The sequence below is a fragment of the Haemorhous mexicanus genome, chromosome Z (genome assembly GCF_027477595.1).
Source record: "Haemorhous mexicanus isolate bHaeMex1 chromosome Z, bHaeMex1.pri, whole genome shotgun sequence".
Lineage (NCBI taxonomy): Eukaryota > Metazoa > Chordata > Aves > Passeriformes > Fringillidae > Haemorhous > Haemorhous mexicanus.
In genome coordinates, this window is record NC_082381.1 from 82,986,433 (window position 1) to 83,004,441 (window position 18,009).

General features: G+C 40.0%; 1 protein-coding gene across 13 annotated transcripts in view; it reads right to left on the reverse strand.

Moving 5' to 3' along the window:
* The window catches only part of CELF4 (CUGBP Elav-like family member 4), a 696,270-nt gene that overhangs the window by 496,070 nt on the left and 182,191 nt on the right, over positions 1-18,009 (reverse strand). The gene's annotated exons all lie outside the window — the stretch shown is intronic.

The window sequence follows — 18,009 nt, forward strand, 5'->3', positions numbered from 1 at the left end:
AAATGGGATGCCTGAGAACACAAAACCAAGAGTTAACCAGTTTGTCTGCTGTTTGTAGACTGAATGGTCCTTAGAGGCACTGGTATTTAAAGGGGTTTCCAGCTCCTAAATGCCATTGCAGAGGGAGGTTCCTGAACTGCTGTGATTCCATAGATTGCTATAGAATATATAATCCTGCCCAGAAAGATGCTGCATGGCTTCCTGCACTGGCTACAGAAGAGAGTTGACAATGGGAAGGAAGATGAAAACTATAAGGCTGACATCTCTCTGCTTTTAACATTTAACAGCTGAAATTACAGAGCAGTGGGAAACAGACCTGTTGTGGAACTTCTGGTCATGGATTTTTTAGTTTAAAAATATTTCTGGGGCAAAGCCTTCAGATTCTCAGGTTTCTTTTTTTCCCCAATGTTTTTTTTTTTTTTTTTCCCACTCATTTTTCTATTGTTCCATCTCAACTTTCAAAGAAACCAGTTTTCCCGGGGCAAAAAAATAGTGATTTTGATTTCTTTGTTGTCAGCAGATATCATGGTCTCTAAAATGGGGATAAAAAAGACCTGCTTAATCCACTGGATTTCCCCATATGTAATTTTGCTTAGCCAAAATCAGTAGAAAACCCTTGCACTTTTCCACTACCCTGCAGGCTGCCATAATCATAATTATGTTCCACAGCAGAAAAGAGAGAATGTAACTGATGATTAAGGGAGGCATCTGGAGAGCCAGACTCCCAGGTTTTGTGTCTGTTCCCATCACCAGCACTGCTTTTGTCAAATCTCAAAGGACAAAACTTTCAAAACCAGAGTGGTTAAACTTAAACACCTCCATAGGTCCTCTGAGATCTGCAATCATCAAACCTGAGGCCTTTGGGTGCCCTGTGAGTGTCAAACCATAAACAAGAGCATTTATACCACGTCTCTGATACCATCTCTAGGTAGCTCTGTTGTCTCCAGTTCTAAAAAGATGTCAGAAGTCTGTACCCCCAAAAGGCTACTGCAGAGAGCTGAAAGGCTTCCAAGTGGCTTTGGAGGAATGAAACAAGAGGTCTGAGAAGTCATCCTCTCCCCCTTCCTACTTCTCTGAGAGTAAAACATATTCCTGCAAAGAGAATGTCCAAAGAAAAAAAAATTTAGAGTCCTTAATTTGTGCTGGATACTCCTCAGCAAATGCTTTCCCAGATGCCAAAGGCCAGCTGCAAACTCCAGAGCAAGAGCTAAAATCAATTTGCAGCCAAAGTAAAAACGCCTGGATATCTGTCCCTGGCTCCTTCGCTTCCCAGCAAAGCCATGAAATGAGCTACTGCCTCTGGTTACATGGTTAATTTCAGAAATGAAAAGTCCAGTAGCAATAATGGCATCTCTGGCTAGGTATTGTGGAGCTGGAGAAAGAAGATGCCGGTAGCCTTTGCAATCCAAGCTGCCATATACCCTCGTGGAAGCAATTTCCTTCCAGTTTTTAGAGAAAATGGAATAAAGCTACTTCTGGGGAAGAAATTCAATCTTTGAAACATATATTCAGGTGACTGAGGAAGGGCTTAGATAAACAACAGTCAATATTGCCAAGGGGCAAAGAAAGGGGACAGAGATTATCAAAACAATGTCAAAATTTGAGGCATCTAGAGAAGGATCGTCAAGACGAAAATATTTCCCATAATGACATAAATAAAACTGCCCTTCAGTGTATCTGGAAGAAGGGCATTTTATTTTCTTCTCTTCTCAGATTTAGAACAAAACAGAAAAAGGAAACTTAGTTTTCACAGTTGACTAGAACAGTCCAAATCCTCTGACTGTGCTAAATCCAGCAAGAGAAAAGCCTGATCACCAGTGCCACATCTGCCATTTGACAGAGGCTTCGCAGAGAGACCTCAAACACCAGGAGCCTGCTCTCCTGCTAAGTGAACTGTTACATTTCATGTTCACTGTTTCTGCCGTTCTTCTGTCATTTCAGGATGAAAAAGGCTGGACTCACGTACTTTAAGGAAGAAGGTGAAAATTTGGGAGATTTTTTGGTATATTTTTGTTTGGTTTTTTTAGCTGTTGTTTTGTTGATGTTGTTGATGTTGGCTTTTTTTTTTTTTTTTTTCTGTTTTGGTTTGTTTGTTTATTTGTTTAATTTTTATGAACCAGAGCTTTTTGAACAATAGGAAAAAAAAGATGAAGGAGTGAAATGTCTGGCATCCAGGAATATACTACACCTAGGCACCTAAGGGGAAGATCTGTAGACTGAGGACCTTTCCAATCATTTAGATGATGGGTAGGACATATCAAGTTGTTTGCACCAGTGATGGATTTCTGCACCAAGGCTGTACCTACCCACAGTATTCCCCAGGCAGAAAAAAAAAAATATCATCCTTATACCCCTGGCATGTTTTATACCCTGAAAAGTGGCTGCTGCCCAGTGCCATTATATTTCTTTAGCAATAAATAAATTAAAATAGTGGTTTTTTTCCCACATGGTCTTCCAGAAACTGCAGTTTGCCTTGGTATTCCCTTTTCATGACTCTTCCTTGATGTCCCTGCAGGAAATTACTCTTGAGTTGGTACTTTGTACCTCAGCAGAACAGTTTTGGAGGCCTATAATCCTACGTGCCCAGCTAGGAGATAAGAGAAAACACAAAATAGAGAAGCTCCCTGAGTTGCTGTATGGACTTCCACTGTCCAGGGAAACCTTGCTCTTTAGAGTATTAAAATCCAGATATGTCTGTTCTGAAACATCCCCAAATAGAAATGAAGCACAAAGGTAAAGGAAGGACTGTGATAAAGAAGGACCAGACCTCCCAAATCTCAGGCTTAAACACAAAACAATTTAAACCTCAAGGGTGTTTCAGCATTTTCCTACTCAGTTCCCTCTGGGTAATTCATTAATTATTGCTTCTTCTTACGAGGGGTCAATGATTGTGTATTCCATTTGAATTACTTCTCTTTTTCCCCACTAAAATAGCAAATAGATGCCCCAAGCCTTAGGAAGAGAAAACTTATACCTGGATGGAAGAGTTTAACGTCTTGCATGCAAGAGATATAAAAGATATTGCTCCAATCCAACAGCATTCACCCTTATCATCCTGTTTGAAACGTGATGACAAATTAAACAAAGTGTGGTGGTTTGCCAAGAGACCAGAGACTCCAGGGTCCCAAAGAACTGGCTGTGATTTTCTCTGACATCTAAAGAGTTTCAGATAGCTGAGGATCATGCTGTTCACTTTGACCATCTTTGGCTTGACTGTTTCTAAGATGGTCAGTCTCATTCATGCTGCAAACATCAACTTGTCCTCCTGTCTTGCCCGTTGTACATCAGCCTTTCACATCAAAATGAAGTATTTCCAGCCTTCTCTGTTGAACATGAAAGCTATTTAGGGAAGTTCTCAGTTCCTCTTAGGTGTCTGAACATCCTTACTGTACTGTGCTCTGATAATTGGCATGTTGTCTCCAAACCACCACATTACAATTATGAATTGGTAGCTTTTAAAAACATATACTCAAGCAAACAGAAATAAATACTCCTTTTTTGGGATGATTTCTACCATATTATGAAATAGGGAACAAATGAAACAAACTCCTGTGTTGACAGTTCTGAAGTGTTTCAAAGGAAAGCACAAAGGGCGGGGCAAGGAAAATGCACCCCTACTCACTTGCATTATTCATTTCTAGAATTTCTTTCCTTTTGTGTTCTTCTGGAGAAGTGGGAATGTTGAGAGAGAGGGGGAAAAAAAGTAATATAAATTGTGAGCTTAGCTCCATCAGGACCTCTTCGTAATGCTTGCAAAACAAGCAAAGACTGTGGAGGCAGAAATAAAAATAATGAAAACCTTTGTCCCTTTTATAAAATGATACACCATGTTTTATAAGCATTTCAGATCTTTTCATTGAAAAAAATTGTGTTTCAGTAAAAGAAAAGCACAAGACACCCCAACAAGGTTTACAACACTATCCCAAAGACTTCATTTTAAATGTTTTTTAAAACAATGGTTAGAAAGTTGCCATGTGGTACTTTTTCTACACTTTTTAGCTATGCTGGTGGTGATTTTTACCTTTTTCAAAAATTTTTCTTCACTCTCCCACTTTTGAGATAATTATTCTGTTCCCCAACTGAGAATAAAGGCATTGCCTTTGACAGAATGATTCCAGACTGGGACCAGTATTTGCAAGGCTTAAATGGTATTCAGTAAATTTTCAAGTGCTTTAAATTTGATGACAGCGTCTCACCTTGACTAACATTTCTGAGTTTTTTACTCTTCCCTACTCCTCCCTCCCTTTTCTTTTAATGCAGTTAATCTGTTCCTGGGCTTTGCTACAATAAACTCTTTAGACTGGTATTATTAATAAAAACCTACCATCCTCCCCCTCATTCAATTAATCTATGCATCCTTTTGTGTGTGTGTGTGTGTGTGAAGGTGTCTGATGTCAACTTTGATGATTTAAAGGCCATAAAAAATAAAAATAAAATAATAAAATCACCCAATAAGCTCTTAAAAAATAAGGGTGTGGGGGGAGGAGTGAGGAGAAGGATGCCCTGTGGTGCAAACTATAAAAGGTTAGATTAGACTTTAGCAGAAAAGTCTCTGTGATAATTACTGTTATCTGCTGATCCATAAACTCTTCACACAAACTGCAACAGTAAACCAAAAAACTGACACTTTAATAGCAATGTGCTTTGTAGAGCGGGGACATCTCTCCTCCTCCTTCCCACATCTCTGTGCCTCCCAATGCTTCATTTCCTCACAGCCCTGTGACAGGCGGAGCTGACAACCCGGATTCCCAGCAAGCAGTGAGCAGCTAGAGGTTGGCACTAATTATTGCTAAACTTCTGCAGACTCACAGCGTGATCAAGTTGGGCAAGGAGGGGGAGGAGGAGGACAGGGTGAGCAGACCATCACTCTGGCAGTTTGGGATAATTTTTTTTTTTTTTTTTTTTGGAAGGGTGGAAGAAATTTAGGGGTGACAAGAAATTCTGGGAGAAAAGAATGGAATGTGTCCAAAAGGCAAGCCCCAACAAGGTGCTCCATTCGCTGATGACCCTCAACTGGTGTAAAAGTGTCCCAGCCCCACCAGCTTGAGCTGGTTTCCATCACCAGCTCTGTGCCAGTCCCCAACATCTGTGGTGCAGCCCTTTCATGGTTCGCTGCATGGAGAGGTCTATCCACCACACAGATGGAGAGGGAGAGTTCCAGAAGCATCAGGAAATCTTCCTGGACTTGGCTTCTGTGACACCAAATAAAGAGCTGATTTATCAATGCCAACTTAAGGATGCAGCTCTGGACAGGAAAATTGAACGCTATGTTTCTCATGTTTGAAAATCGTTTTATGAGCGGCAACTTTGTACTGTTCCTGTAGCTTCACACAACACCAGCCCCTTGCAGATTCCAAGGCAGGAATCAGATAAAGTGAGGAAAGATTGCAGCTGAGAAAGGGCAAACTTTAAAGAGAGGGCTGGAGTCAGAGAACTGCCCTACATGTGAAAAAGGTAGTCTGAAGATAATGACTCTATAAAACAATTAAGAGGAAATTGCAAATTTGAATTATAATGAAGACGTCAGCTAGCATAAATCACTAAGGGCAAAAAGAACTCCACTTCCTTCTACAGGCTCTGTCTTTGTCACATTTCTCAACCTGTTAGAATTTAACAGGAAATTATTGGCCATGCCTAAATATTTTGATCCACATCATAACGTTCAAGAGAGACTCACACCCAGTTTCTCAAGTCCTATAAGAATAGTGAAAACTCCCCCTGAAAAGATCTTGCTTTCTATTTTGTAGCATCAGGTTTATTGACTCACTTCCTAAAGAAAACTTAAAATCTGATAACATCCTACTCAGTTCAAGGGGAAGATATTCTGAACAACATCTTCTGCAACACTTTAATTTAAAATAATTTTATATGACCAAAAAACTCTAACCAACCCAAAAATTTGCAAGCCAATAGCAACTGGGGAAGAAATGGCTCAACAACTTGGAATTAGGGTTAAAATAATTAAAAATAAAAGGCATAAATATTTCTTCTAGATTAAAACACTGGGAGTACAAGGAGATGCTGTAGTTTTTAATCTGACATCGTATACAAAGCACAAGCATTTTCATAGAATCTTACACTACAGTGTCTGCATCATGTCTCTCTATCTTGTCTGGTATATGGCTCATCTTAAAACACAATCCAATTTTCATGTGAACATCCCCTACTGATGGAAGATCCATCATGTTCCCAGATACTGCCCAGCAGCATCGACCTTTTTGCATATTCTTCATATTCTTTCAAATACATTTTTTTTTTAATTTAATCACTTGCAACTCTAGAATCACGTTACCTAAACTGAATGTGTAACTAAATCTACTTTTTCATTTTTTTATGGGGTAGTGATATTGAGGCAAACACGTATTCCCAAAATATGAAGAAGACATAGGTGCCTGGAAAGAAATTAGTGAGATCAGAAAGAACAATCCTCATTCTGCCAAAAAACCATTATCATGATCAGCAGTCTTTCTGTGAAAAACCCTGCATAAAATATATATGCATATATTACCAGTCTGAGGGAGAATCTCAGTAAGCTGAAAGGGGGAATGAATCTGAAGCTGACAAAAGATTTTTATTTATTTTTTTAACTACACTGCATAATTACCCAGTGCAACAAATTGCCACAAGGTTTCATGAAATCCGAGGCCTCACCATAATTCCAAATAGGATTAGACATTTATATGCAAAATGAGAACATCCACAGTTGCACTGTCATGGATAAGAAATGCTAGGAAAATCACCCTCGTGCTTCCAGGCATAAGTCAGACAAAGTTGGGAAGAAATTTGGTTTATTCTGTAGTTACCCCTCAAGTGGACTTTAGCACTTGTCCTGTAACACCAAAAATGGAGGTAGAAATGGATGGTGTGTTCAGTCAAGGAGTTCTAGCAAGATTAAATTACACAAGTGTAATTTTCAAGTAACTTATGACACACAAGGCACCCTCCTCCCTTGGATTAATTTGTTTCACTTGCATAGCTGTTTTATGTATAACAGATACCCATGCTGTCTACAGATATAAGAGAGAGGAAACCTGGGTGTCCACATATCTATAGGATTGAACTGAATATGATCCTAGAAAAATCTCTAGGATGCATTGAAATACCCAGAGCTATCTCTCTGTGAGATCAAAACATTATCAAATGGATTATATGCCCTCTCAGAGTTGTTTCAATAAAATCCTGATGGTTTCACTTATATTGAGTGTTGTAGGACTTTGCCATAAGAAACTGATATGTCAGGAGTACTGTGGAATTGGTCTCATTATGCCTGTAGAGGGCAAGGACTTTTTTTTCATCAATGGCTGATAATTCAATTAAAAGGCTATTTTGAAAAAATTAAAGAATGTGTCAATTTGAAGGCTGCAATATGATGTCAAAAATATAAGACAAGGCACTGGGCTTCCTTGCTGATTCAACCACCTTCTGGTCTTGAGTCCACTTCTGTTCAGGACATGAATCCTCTACTGCTACCAAGCAAGATTTATGTTTCAGTCAGAGAGATTTTAGGTTATGAGCCACAGGGACTACAAAACTACTGACAGGTGCATGTCCTTTGTAAGGGACAGCAGCCCACATCTCTCCCACTGTCCTAGGCCTTGCTCTCTGTCATGTTCCACAAGGAGATCAGGCAGAAGCAGTGTCTTTTCTACCCATCCTAAATGTCATGCTAGTCTTTAGTAAATATTCCTTTCTTTTCTTCTTGGGTCTTATAAGGCTGACTTGTATTTTCTGTATGGATTTAGGCTGGGCATGTGGCTTCCCTGAGCTCAATGCACATCATGAATAAGTGAACTATCACAGACAATGTGAGAGAAAGTAATGCAGACCAATTTGCTATTCGACCAGTTCAGTTTTGTGCAGAGCCCAAGACTGCATTTAAAACCTCTCATTATCAGTATGCTGCTTGATTGTTTCTAAATGGTGAGGCTGTAACAAAACCAGCCCTTAAAATCAGCCTCCCTTGCCCAGCTGGTACCCTACAATGCACACAAGCCCTGAACACAATAGTCAAATCTATCTTTGCCCTTGCTCTGAGCTTTCCATCACACGAAAGTCTCATTAGCCCAGACTGAGATGCACACAACAGCACCCAGCAACCAACAGATCCCACTCAGAGATGAAGCAAAACAACATCGGGGGGGAGGAGTGAGGGGTTAAAAATATCTCAGAACCTCAGTCTCTCTCCCAGGCAACTTTCAATCCCATTTATTTATTTATTAATTAAAATCATTTAAGCCACAGAAACAATCTCTGGAGACATGGAGTCTCATTTAGACGTTTTGTTTTGGGTTTTTTTCCTGGTTTTATTTTTTTTTCCCTTCCTCCTTGCTTGGAGCATCCTGGAATGATCTCTGTGTGCCTCCTGAGGGAAGACATGGCACTAGCAAACCCAGAGGCAATTTCCAGGCTCTTGTTAGGCTATGAAAGTCCCACAAGAGAGAGGCTGGTTTTTCCGACTTTTCTGTCTGACCAGTCTAGGAAATAAGCCCTGAAGTTCTGTTTCCACTGAAGTCAATTGCAAAATATCTATGGCTTTCCTGGAAAAACAAAACAAAAACAAAAACAAACTATAGGCAAGACTCCTCAGCTTTGAAGATGGCCTCAGAGGCAAGAGATAAACTCTGTCCACCTTCTGTTGCCCCTTGAAAAACAAACTTGAGGCATAACAGCATTAGGGTAGTGGAACTATGTCTTGTCTGAGAAATAAAATAGAAAATATAACACCCAGGTTGCAAATGCAGTGTGACTTCTTGAGATAGAGCTGGCCCAGCAGCCACTGACAGCGGAAACGAAGGAGCCAATAAAAAGCCAAACACCCAAGAAGTAGTGCAGTAAATGGCTTCATACATTTAGTTTGCAGCTTCCTAATTCAAAGCTATGACCCTTCCTCATGCCAGCAAATGAGGCAGGAAAACACTGAAGGAATAGCTCTTGATTTGGATGTTACAGTCACACACCTCAAAACTGCACCTAGATGTGACTCCAGTTAGCAGCAAGTCTCCAAGTGCCCCTTCCTAGGGAAAGCATAAAGTCTGGAAGGGATTGTTTCAGTTAAAAGGCCCTGAGACAGGCGGGGAGCAGAAGAGAAGGAAAAGTAGCTGCTAAATCCACTCCTGATGAGTGCTTAGAGGGAAACTGAGGCATGGAAATATATGCAGGTACTTGCCTGAAATCACTCAGAAACAAAAAACACCACTAGGAATATAACCCCCTTCCTCCAACTCTTTAGTGTCAGGATGCCAAAATCTTCAACCTTCTTTCAATAAAGACACATTTTACACCTTCCTAAAAACTACTTTATTTCTGCTTTAGCTTTATCCAGCTGCATCGAGTCCTCTTCCAGCTACAGATATCACTATACACCTCTAACAAAAAGCTCTGCATTGCCAAAGTGCTCTATCAGGCCCTTCCTCTGCCTACATCTCATTCTTGTTTTTTCTTTCTCTTCTTTTTTTCCTTTTTTTTTCCCCTCCACAGCCCCTCACATTATTCATCATAATCATAAAACATTCATTTGCGCTTCTGACCAATTGGAAGACCCTCACGGGAGGCCATAAAGGGGGGGTGTCAGGGTTATAATGAATGTAAATGCCAGGTGTTTAAGCTGGATAATGTGCAATTTGCAACTCAAGCAATCTGCACAATAAGCAAACCTAACGTTATGGTACCTGATAGGGGCACGATGGCCATTCTGAGAGAATGAAACATTTTACGACCTCTATGTTGCCCTGATCTCATGATCTAATAATAGTCCAGACAAAATTAGTTCCTGCTATAATGTCTTTGAATGTTTAGGGGGGGGAGGTGGATGGGGAGGAGGGATTGCAAGGAGTTGGAGAGGGGGATGAAAATTATATCAGGTGGCTGAGCTGAAGTTTCAGAGGATCAAAGGGAATTGTGAGCTGGATGTGCTATTTAAGACAATAACCTTCTGCTGAAAGTGAGGAGGTCAAAGACAGGTCTTTCATAACTATCTCACACACATATAGACATGTACTCAGAGCTGTTCCCCAGGATTTGGCTGCTGATGAATTAAAAATGGGTTGATCATTGTGAAAGGACTGATTTTCTGGCAGTGTAGGGCTGGACAGCCGATTCCCCGGAGCCTAATGGAGTGTCATTGCTCAGAAATTAGCTAATCTCAGGCTGGAAATAACAGTGAAGAGGAGTTATTCCCATCTTCCTCCCCTGATCCCAAAAGCGAGTTTCATTTTCTTTCTTCCCTGCATGACCAGTTCTGGCTTGGCAAGGGAAGGAGAAAGACAGGTCTCCATCCATTCCTCTCACCCCACCAAAGAAACAAGAGGAGTATCTGCTCTGCTCTGGTGGAAGGGACACCCTCAGAAAAGCCTCTCCTCTTTTCTCTGCAGTCTGTGCAATGCTCTTTAAAATGCTCAGATCGTGAGGGACATATAGAGGAAAAACAAAGGGAAAAAGTACCTTCCCAACAGATTGTTGAAAGCCCCAGAAAGTGCAGGTCCCTTTGGGGAATTTGGTCAGGTTTGTTGCTCTAACCCACATGATATAAACACTTTCCCTCTCATGGTACAGCAGCTCCAGTCAGTGCTCACTGCACCTCCACGGAGCAGGAGGGGAGTGCAGAGGCTAACCTGATGCCTGGGGAGAGCTGTGGGAAGCTGCAGGAAATAATCCTGCTTATCCTTTCCTAGTTCCACTTCTGGGCTTCTCTTTGTCCACCCCAGCCCAGCTCCCTGGGGTGTCTGGGGACAGGCACACATCTTCAGGCACTCTGGTGCTCAGCCACAGCCACTTTACTCCGCCTGATTTCAGCAACCATGGAAACACTGCCAGGCCTTTGGATATGGCTGTTTCTGTCCAGTACTGCAAATGTCACTACATAAAGGCATCAAAAGCACTTCAGAAATGGTCACATGTATTGTTTTCTCCTCTCTAAAGTAATGTCACAGCTCAGCACAGCCTTGTGAGTCTTGTGAGCACTGTCCAGCAAGCTGGATGTAGTCCAAGTGTCCACGTCTACTTAAATTTCATTTCACAATGTGGCTTTTTTATTTTATCTTTGTTTTTTATTTGAATCTAGAAGAGAAACACTAGAGCTTGTTGGTTTGTATTTGTTTTTTTTCTTTTCCCTAAACACTTTATGATAGATTCTTCTTCTACGTCACTTATGTTTACTCTTGAGTAGAAACGTGTATCTGTGGCAGGTGGATAAATATACTACCTGTCTGACAAAGCCAGATAGCTGGGTTTGATTCTGATGTTGCAAAGCTGAGTTCACCACCCTCACTCTTGAGGGAAAACTGCCATTTTTTCTCTCATGAGATTTCTGGTTTGCTTGTCACAGGGAACTCGCTTTCAGGTCATTTCTACTGGATGAATCTAATTTTAAAGTCACAAGTTTTTGCACAAACCCTCATTAACATTTTTAGAGTTTTAGGAGAGAAATGATGATAATTTAGCCACAAACTCTCCCTGAGAAGTTCCCAGCAGAAATTTCACGCATACATGAATACAATAATTGCCAAACAAGCTAGAATCAAATTTGGCCAAAGTTTTGTAGCTGTATTATTTTCCCTGGACCTCTGTTAAATCAAAGTAAGAAGCCAAATGCAAAGAAGGATTTGCCATGGGGCTGGTGTGTTTACCTGCATCATATTGCATTTTCTACTCAAGGCTTCTCAGAGTTCCCTCAACCACTTTTTCTTGCTGAATTTTTCTAAGATGTGGATTCAGGCTCCCTTCCTTGCAAATTTCTTCTCCTTCTGAAGTCTGTAGACTTAGTTCTGAACACAATTTTCTAGACTATATATCAAAGTCTGCAGCCTGGCTTACCTTTCTTCCATTCCCAACTCAGCTTCCCACAGATCTTTCCCCTGATATTTGCCCACCCTTGTGCATTTAGCTCTCTCAAAACCTGGAAAAATCAGCTGCATGCCATTGCACTCCAATGCTCACTTTTGATGTAGAAGACAGACAATCACCAGTTCCTTGGTTACAGCTGAGATCCCTGAACCTCGGGTTTTCCTAATCCTCAGCTCTTTACTACCTGAAACCTCTGGATGCTGAGTTCTCAGAAACCACTCAGTGCTGCAGCTGGTCTCTATGAATTCATTAATTGCAGATGACCTGCAATAATAATATTTTTGCACCCAGAAATCTCTATACAGTTCTAAAGAAATAAAATCCTGGGAAGAGCAGAATTACTGAAGCTGTTTTACTAAAACTATTTTAAATTTGAAGGAGATATCCATTCTGTGCAACAGAAGACACAGGCTAAAGTTACTTCTTGTCCTTCAAGCTCCATCTCAGTGCTTGATATGGAGTCTCCTTCCCAGAGCAGCATCAGGTATCTAACATATCTGCCAAAGGGATTTAGGCACTGAATGGCAGAACCTGGCAAGGCTAACAATTCCTTTGTTGTTGATCTGTGTTTCAACAGCATAGCCCTAAGCAACTGACATTTTACCAGAACAGGGATGAAAGATAGCTTGCCTGATTTTCTGTTACAATTTCCTGGTTTGGCTTTTTAATTGCATGTGTGTGGGAAAAAAATATATCAAATCTTGGCAGGAAAAAAGTGCCTCTTCAGAACCTGAATTTTGCAGATTTTATTTTCTGGAGCAGATGATGGTCTTTGTTTATAAGAAAAATTAGGCCAAATCCAACATTTCACAGATGGAGGAGCCTGAATTATTGATCAGAGGTTCATGATTTTTCTCTCTTTTCAAATTTTTTTTTTCCCCTAACTGGTAAATAATCAAGTCCAAAAAGGCTGATATTTATTTCAAGACTGGGATCAACTCCACACCAGCAAAGCTAAAACAATTTCTCTTCATTTTACTCCCTCTCTTTTTCTCTCCCTCACTTCTCCTGGAGATATTCCACTTGTATAAATAATTAAAGATTCATTGGCCAAGAAAGAAGAAGGAGGGGGAAAAAAGAGACATTGACTTTTTGGTGTTGCAGTTGAAACACAGAAAGAAAAAGGTTTCATACAATTGAGAACAAACAAAATGGCATAATTTAGCTAGTTCCAGCTGTTTCAATCGAGGACACAAGGAACACTGAAGTAGAGACTGATGAGATAATATGTTCCCATGGAAACTTTCATCCTAATGCCTAATCAGTGAAAGGTTGGTTTAATTCATGCTTTTGAAAGCTTTACATTACTCTGTCTTAAAATGTTTCCTTTTTCTTTTTTTATTTTTTTAATTTACTAGTTTCTACATGCATTTTTCTCTTCTTTTCTGTATTTAAAGACTACAGAAATTATTTTCATTGACTCTGCTTGTATAGTAATGAGCTCCTCTGGATAAGAGTCTGAGAGTCTAGAGATATAGAAATATCCCTGGAACAATAATGGGAAACATGCTTACTATAGGTGTAAAATGAGTTGTAAAAAGTTTTTATTTTATTTTTTAACCTCTACACACTCCCAAAGCCAATGAAGTTGCAGAATACTTCAGGAAATTGAAAGAGGTGTTGCAGTAGAAGGAAAAAAGAAGGAAGCAAACAGACTAGGAAGTCTTATGAACTGGGGCTACTATGAATTAGGAAACAATTTGCACTGAAACCTTACACTAGCTTGGAGATGCAGGTTAGGTTATTTCAGATTACTCATGAGGAATTCTGGACAAAACCCCATGGGAAAATGCAGTCCTAATCAGATGGATGTACCCGTATCAGTAGATATGAGCATACCAGTTCTGAGGTTCCCAAATGTTCTTCTTGGGTCCACATCTAAGGGGTAACTCCTCTCTACCAAAAAAAGAAACCAGCCAACCCACACCTGCTAACATATTACTGCAGCTCTCACACTCAGTCAAGACTGGATCCTGTTTCCAGCAAAGATCAGTTTCACAGGGAAGAACCACAATATGGAACTAGCTAGAAAATAAATAAATAAATAAATAAATAAATAAATAAATAAATAAATAAATAATTGCTGCATGTGAAACACCTTATTTAACCCTAGAACTTACTCTGTGATGAAAATGGAATTTCAATCCAGAAGAAAGTACTTGGCAAAAATTCTGCCATTACTGTTGGTGATGCCTCTGGTGCTTGAGAAGAAATGCAGGACTTCCTGCAGTTTGAAGAGAGGTGGGATCCCTTATCCATGCCACAGGAGTGTGACATGATAGCTCTCATGATAGTAAGTCCAGGCTTTGACAATGCCTCCTGAGAAATACCCAGTAACTTGTTTTTAGCACAAACACAAAGTATAAGGACAGTTCTGAGAGATCATTACTTGAAATTTAGCAAAGACTTGGCACAACAATCAGGAAAAAAACCCTACTGATCAGTCTGCCCAAAGTCCTGCAGATGCACTCCGGTCAAAGCAGCTGAAACTAAATTGGTTTTCTCTTTGATGGCCATTAAACCTCGGTTATGCTCCACTGATTAGTTGATCTAATGGAGAGGTCAATTCTCATGAAAAGTGGTGGATAGGAGAGCTAAGGAGATGGGTCATTTTTCATTCAAGTATCTGGCTTTGGCTTTAAAAGAAATTGTCTTGCAAGAAGACTGAGATAAATACAGAAAAGTTTAATTAATGTTCTAACCTTTTTCCGTATAAACTTCAACTCTATCACACTATTATGCTTTGCTTAATCTCAATGAAATAACCCCAGAAAAAAAAAAAAGGGTTATGTCTGGACTAATCACAATCACAGTACAACAAATAATGTGCTGGCCAGTAATTTATCAAACATCCCACTTGAACTTCAGAAACTTTTCCCCAAGCTCATCCTCTTGCCAAGCTCTGCTAGCTCTGGAGAAGGGGAGAGGAATGGGTTCCAGGGGTATGTGGCAAAGGGTCCTTTCCACCTAGGTAATTGTGAGTTCTCTCACCCAGGGATTAGGTACAGGCTTTGCACACTGTTGCAGAAAAAGGAATTTGGCTATTCAAATGGATTTGAGAACATACTAGTCAAATAGTTCTTCTATGCCAATTTCACCAGTTTCTTTTTTAAAGATACAAATTCAAGCCAGGATATTTAATTTAGCAAAAAACTAGACATATTTTCTGAGATCCAAGTAAATAGAAATTCCATGTTTAAAAAAAACCCCATAGATCTTTGAACTATCAAATAAATTAAAATGTATTTTATAATTAAACATGTATTTTGCCAAGGACAGAGTGACAGAACCAACTGAGTAGCACTCCTCTGCAAACATTTCTGCTCTAGATGACTGTATCTACAAAACTAAAACTTTGTGAGATTTTTTTTTCTCTGAATGAAATGTCAGTGATAAACTAGGATAAAACTCAGTATGTAGCTAAAAGGCTCTTATTACATACCATTTAACTGTCATCACTCAGTAATTGCAATTACAAATTACTGTAGCTTTACAGTCACCAATCTGAGATTAAATACTTGGGAAAACTACTGAATGGACATCCCAAAGTAAATGATCTCTGCCCTAGTTTCCTAATAATTTAGGCATTGAAATGCTGGGACAGAACAGAATGGGGTGGGTTGAGAAATCTGGTACAGGGAAAGAAAATGAATTTGCTAGGCAATATCAAATCACAAATTGTCACTTAATCATCAAAGGACACGTGGGGAACCCCTCAAAGGCACAGACTATGCATGTGGAAGTGTCCTAGTGCTGTACATTATGGCCTGTATTTGACAGGCTTTGAAAGCTCGACAGACTTTTTCTCCATATGTGTTACTTAAATGGGAACCATGATTTTCAAGACAAATACAGTATTTCAGAACAAACACAGGAATGAAAAAGCATTCTGGACACATCAGCTTCTTATAGCAAATTTAACCACCTCCTCCAAATGTTCACATGGAGCAGCACATGGGTTGCAGAGGCACGAACAAAAGAAACCCTGACAGAACACTCCTCCACTCACTCTGCTGAGGAGGGGATGATAAAGAATATTAGCTACAGGTGATGTAATAGCCCCGCTGTTTTGGACACTCTTGGGAAGTGTCTAGATACAGCCATGAGTAGATAAGAAAGCTAGAGTTGACAAGAACAGCATGATTAGTAAAAGTATGCTTAAGGAGGAATTTGGGATGAATAAGATAGAGGAGATTTGGGAAAGGTGACACCAAAATAATCCAATCTGGCTCAGAATCCTTGGCTTACAGGGGACACCCTGCTCCTGCCTGGAGAGGCTGTCACCACCCATCCATGCTGCTCTGCTTTCCAAAAAAGTGTGAAATGGGCTTTTGGATTCGAAAGCCCTATTCCAAAGCACCTGGAATTTGTATCTGCAATTTTAATTGACTGAGAGACCCTTAAAGGGAGGGAGCTAAGCACAGCCTGCAGGTACACAATGCCCGACAGCCAGTGTTAACAAGGACATACTTAGCTTGCCTGGAGAAACAAACAAGGACGGAATTGATAACTATTTCATGAATGAGCTGTAACATGTTGCTTTAAAAAGATGCTGTCAGAAAAAAGATACAAACAAAACAACACATGTTATTGAAGGGCAGTTGCTATTATCTGGGCTATTAGCAAATGGAAAAAACTATTAAAGCAGGAACAGTGTTAGAAATCTAATTCACTTTTCAGCATTAACACTATTTACTGCTTCACTCTTCTCTTAAGTTGGAGCAGAGAAAACGGACTAATCAATTTTCTGTCCTAGTGCTAACACAATTTCTTAGCAGGGCCTGAAACTGTGGTTTTGGACTGTATACACAGAGCTTACAAAGTAGACAGACATGATCTCAGCAGAGAAAAGGAGTTATAATGGATGGGGGAAGTTTGGAAGAATGTTGAGAACAACATGGGGCTCAGTTGATGTAATAATTTATGGCAAAAATTTAAATTTTACTGTAATTCACTGTATTTTTTTTATTTTCTGCTTCCATTTAGAGTGTAAAAAAAATATTAGCAATGATCAGTGCTCCACACTGTTCCCAGAACAAAGCATATTCCCCTTTATTCATTCTATCATATAGGTAGACAAGATACCTAATGAATTTGTGAAACCAAATACCACACTTGTCCTTAACTCCTCTTTTTCATAACATTTTCATGTCCCACTCAAGGCTTCTAAAGCAACTCTGTGGCATAGACACAACCCACCTCCTGAATTCTATTCCTCTAGCTAAAATCCCATTTTTAATGGCCACAGCTAACTTTACCATCTGTGAAAACTTTGAATGGTACTGACTGTATAAGGGAAACAAAAAAAAAGGAAAAAATAACATGGCATTTGGGAAAAAAAGAGGGAAAAAACCCCATAAATTAAAATATGGATTTTTAACATTACTGACTTTCTAAAGTTTGTAAATGTTTATGCTGAACTTAAGTTCGTGTAAAATCATGAGCATTTGAAACACAGGATAAGCACTTTAAATGCAAGCCAAAGGAAAACAAAATGCCCTTAGTACTATTTCCATTTAAACTGCTTAGCCACACACTTGCAGACATGAAACAATTCCGCTGAGGTCCTCCTGCACTCAGGAAATTCTTCCTGGGTCACTGACCATCATTTAAAGGGCACATCTCAGCCCAGTGTCCAGTGTGAATTTTTCAAATTAGCCTACAGTTGCTGCCTCTGCAGTACACAGTTGTGCTCAAAACCCCTGAGCTTTCCAGAAAGGCCCTTAAGCCCATTTTTTAACAATAAAAAAAAAACAACCCACAAATATATGCTTACTATATTTCACATGCTGTGCCAACACGTACACAGGTCCTATTTAAGTGAGACACCATCTCCCTTCAAGGCTCTCTGTTAGGCTTGTGCACCTTTCTGAGAGAGCTGCTGTGATTCAGCCCAAGTGAATGGGGCCTGGTGCAGGACCCACTGTAATCCCGTGGCCTCTGCTACATCCAGAAGGTCAGGGTAAATGATGTGCTCTGTCCTCAAAGTCCTCTGAGTCCTTAATATTGAGGTAGGCATGGGAGAGCCTTTTGCGACGGTTGGTTCAGATAAACATCCTAACAGCATGATAGTGTTGGCTTAACCCCAAAGCTATGTCAGCTGTTTCTACTGTCCAGAGACCTTTGTGTACCAGGGATGTGAAAGTCCTGCCAACATCAGAGGCATCT